This window comes from Salvelinus sp. IW2-2015, unplaced genomic scaffold (genome assembly GCF_002910315.2).
Source record: "Salvelinus sp. IW2-2015 unplaced genomic scaffold, ASM291031v2 Un_scaffold3244, whole genome shotgun sequence".
Classification (NCBI taxonomy): Eukaryota; Metazoa; Chordata; class Actinopteri; order Salmoniformes; family Salmonidae; genus Salvelinus; species Salvelinus sp. IW2-2015.
The window spans coordinates 58,656-63,182 of NW_019944531.1; the positions used below are offsets into that span (position 1 = coordinate 58,656).

General features: G+C 39.6%; 1 pseudogene; it reads right to left on the reverse strand.

Annotated features, from left to right (window-relative positions):
• Positions 1-3,593, reverse strand: part of LOC112075578 (potassium channel subfamily T member 2-like) — a 21,681-nt pseudogene extending 18,088 nt beyond the window's left edge.
• Positions 3,594-4,527: the final 934 nt, after the last annotated feature.

The window sequence follows — 4,527 nt, forward strand, 5'->3', positions numbered from 1 at the left end:
TTCCTCATACATACTGTTACGGTTCGTTACATCTGCCTATTGTGGTATCAACATGTAAAACATTCCTAATCTGTGCATGTACATGGATTCAGGAAAGTCACAATTGTAATATAGAATACATTCATGCTAAGTGCACTTGGACAAAGACTGAGTGTACTGTGTCATCTGTGAGTCAGTGAGACTGACTGACCCATCATGGGATGTGGTGTGGACAGGGCAGTCTGTGTGATCATGGTAGATGTCTGGGGCCCCACCCCCTGTCCTGCCCTTGGCCCCCCCGCGTGGCTCTCTGTGGTCTCCCTGAACAAAATGCTAGAGTTTCTACCATCTCTTATGAAATAGTATGTATGTAGTAAGCAGTGTGTCTGAGCCCATGATTGTGGCTCCGGACTTGGTTTCAGCAGTATGTTGGGCATTTCCAGGCGCTGCCACTCGATTCAGACATCACACTCATACTGACCGAGAGATGGCGAAGGATCAAGATTACAGGAAGTGTTGATGTGTTTTGTGTATTGAATAGACAATCTGCTTAAATGATTAATTCTCAAAAGATGTGTGTGGTGTGTGGATTTGTGGGTGTGTGTCAGTTAAGAGGTCTGCTAAATGACTAACATGTCCAAATGTGTGTGGTGTTGTGGTTGTGTGTGGTTTAAGAGTGCTCTGCTTAAATGACCTGAAAATGTCAAATTGTTAAACTTGTGTATGATCTGCTTTCTTGACTCATCTTCTTGTGTGCGGGAGTGAGGCGAAGGTGAAACTCTCCCGGTGGTACTACTCCTATATTACTATTTTTGTCAGCCCCTAAAGCCACCTTATTAGTGCAGGTGCATCCCAAAGGCTGTGGTAATTGATATCTCAGTCAGAGGCTGAGATGAAGTCTGGCCTGTTAGCTAAGGTTAAATGCTGTGGTTTATGCAGAACACTAATTAAATCTGATGGAATTAAAACATCTTCATTCATCTCAACATAATTTACCCAGATGCTCCCTCCCTCCATCAAGTAGGCTGCATCCGGTGATTTTACACTATGATTTAATCTATTATTAACTCAATGGCACTTACTTGACAACACAACAGGATGCAAATTGCAGAGATAAATAAATATAAATTTGTCAAATAGACAGTCAACTCCCTGTCATGTCAGATTATTTTCTCTTCTCCTCCTTAGGGCATTGTCTCTTTTTATCCCTTCAGTTTATATTCTGGGTTGTTTTTACCCCTTCAATTTATATTCTGTGTTGTTTTTACCACTTCAGTTTATATTCTGGGTTGTTTTTACCCCTTCAGTTTATATTCTGGGTTGTTTTTACCCCTTCAGTTTATATTCTGGGTTGTTTTTACCCCTTCAGTTTATATTCTGGGTTGTTTTTACTCCTTCAGTTTATATTCTGGGTTGTTTTTACCCCTTCAATTTATATTCTGCGTTGTTTTTTCCCGTTCAGTTTATATTCTGTGTTGTTTTTACCCCTTCAGTTGATATTCTGGGTTATTTTTTACCCCTTCAGTTTACATTCTGGGTTGTTTTTACCCTTTCAGATTAAATTCTGGGTTGTTTTTGTATTTCTTTGCTCTATATCTTATTTTGGGGTTAAGGGGACCTGGCAACACCCCTGCAGTGCAGTGTCTTATTAAAGGACCTTTCACACTCTCACACACTTAGCAAAGGCCTGGGAAGGAGGGGGAAAGTGGAACCAGCCTGAACAAACATAGATAACACCCATCACTCCACCTTCACTGCTCCTGCCTTGTCTGTTTCTCTTGTTTTTCTGCTACCTTCTCTCTCATCTCTTTGTGACAAAAAAACAATATAGAGTTATGACCAATAAAATGAGGCTCAGGGAGCAGTCATTTTCCCTGCTGTGTAATTCTTGATTACATTATATGCTGTAATCAGTGGACAAATATTATCAGGGGTACAGTGTTTGGTACAAATGAGATCTTGGCCTTAAATYCCCAGATGTGCTTTGCATATTGATTGTCGACAGAAACGTTGGTAGCTATAATTGTCCAGCCCCGCCTCTCGTGCCTCAGGAGTAGGTTAGTAGCTAGTAAACACATAAAAGCAATGAGACACAGATCGTTTCTGTCTAGCAGCTTTACTTCCATTAGACTCACCAACAGAGAGGAAAATGTTGTTGATGATGATAATATTTGTATAAATTACAGACATAGTGGGATAGAAAGANTGCTGTAATCAGTGGACAAATATTATCAGGGGTACAGTGTTTGGTACAAATGAGATCTTGGCCTTAAATGCCCAGATGTGCTTTGCATATTGATTGTCGACAGAAACGTTGGTAGCTATAATTGTCCAGCCCCGCCTCTCGTGCCTCAGGAGTAGGTTAGTAGCTAGTAAACACATAAAAGCAATGAGACACAGATCGTTTCTGTCTAGCAGCTTTACTTCCATTAGACTCACCAACAGAGAGGAAAATGTTGTTGATGATGATAATATTTGTATAAATTACAGACATAGTGGGATAGAAAGAACGTTTGGATCATAATATATACCCAAATGAAGAAAAAAAGAGTATTCACTGTAGTGTTTTTGCAGACTTTAGTGAATACTCTAGTATTTACTATAGTGTTGCAGATATGACTGTAGTATACTGTAATATTTACAGTTTACTATAGTATAAATACTGTAGTAAGAAAAAAACGTTGGTTTATATTATAGTAATTACTGTATTGTTTTTGCGGACTGTAGTATACTGTACTATTTACTATAGTATTCTACAACATTTTATAGTAAGTACTATACATGATCGAGGTATACTACAGTGTGTAGTATAGTATTCTACAGTATAATACAGTTTTCTACAGAATTTTAAAGTAAGTACTGTAGTATTCTGTGTAATGAATCATGACAGCTTCATTTTTTGGGATCAAATCATCAGTACCCTGCTAGCCTTATGTTCCTATCAATGCTCCTACAGCAGAGAACAGAACAAAATGACTCAGATCTAGCCTTTTGGGCCCCCACCTCACGACAAAACATTTTAGTGGCCCCTCTCTTAATGGTGGAGAGAAATGTATGTTTTAAAGTAAAACTTCGCAATTTTATAAAACATTTATGAAATTCCACAAATTTTTCCATGGGGCAGAGATAATTTGTTTTGCAGATTTACAAGAAATTTACTGCAATTCTACCATTTTTGTCATGGGTTGGAGAGACATTTTTGCAGTTTTAAAGCTATTTTCCTGCAATTTTACACATTTTGTAATGACTTAAGTTAATATGTTATTATGATATCTGAGTGAGAATAACTAACAAAATCAATTGGGGCCACTGGAGGTCAGGGCCTCTGGGCATGTGCCCTGTGTGCCCGGTCGGTATTTGACCTTGACTACAACAAGTTTAGATATCTGGCTAGACTAACTACCACTCTAAGAATTGTTAGCTGACATGTTAGCTTACTCACACTAGTAAATTGAGACCCCAACTGAGTTTATGTCGCTTATGCCTGGAACTGGCCCTGATCACAACAGGTCACCTTGTCTTCCCAAACTCCAGAGCTTCTGCGACAGGGCCTTCTCCAGGGTTGTGCTGAGGCTCTGGAACTCCACAACCATCCCTGACGGAGTCTTCACCATCTTTCAGTTCCACCTAAATACCCACCTCTTCACCATGGCCTACCCCCCCCACCCCCCCCCATACACACACACGAGTGGAGGCTGCTGAGGGGAGGATGGGTCATAATTATGGCTGGAAATGGAGTCAATGGAATGGCATGTAACACATGGAAACCATGTGTTTGATGTGTTTGGTACCATTCCACCTATTTCGCTCCAGCTATTGCCACAAGCACGTTCTCCCCAATTAAAGTGCAACCAACCTCCTGTGACAGACACACCACACACTCTCCTCACAAACACCCACGCTATCTCCCACGTAGACACACTCACACAACATCACACTATTCCCTTTCCTTGAGCAGCCCTACTCCCTACTCTTTGAGCCTACTCCCTACTCTTTGAAAGAGGATCCCTACTCCCTACTCTTTGACCCTACTCCCTACTCTTGTTGAGCCCTACTCCCTACTCTTTGAGCCCTACTCCCTACTCTTTGAGCCCTACTCCCTACTCTTTGAGCCCTACTCCCTACTCTTTGTTTCATCTTTCTATTCTATTTCTGGTTAGTATGGTATTGTTTTAGATTTTTATTCTTGTTTTAATTTATGTAAAGTGACTTTGGGTCCTTGAAAATCACTATATAAATACAATATATTATTATTATTATTATTTTCATCATCATTATTAAAATCCCTTAAACTCGTGGGAATTGATCTATATGGATAGGGCTAAATTGAAATGTTTCTTACAGAATAAAATATGGAAAGCATATGCATACCATGATAGAAATGAAAACGGAACAGTTTGGAGATTATGGGGAAATTATTAGACTAAAGGTGAGGACTAAATATATTCAGCAACAAAAGAAACGTCCTCTCACTGTCAACTGCGTTTATTTTCAGCAAACTTAACATGTGTAAATATTTGTATGAACATAACAAGATTCAACAACTGA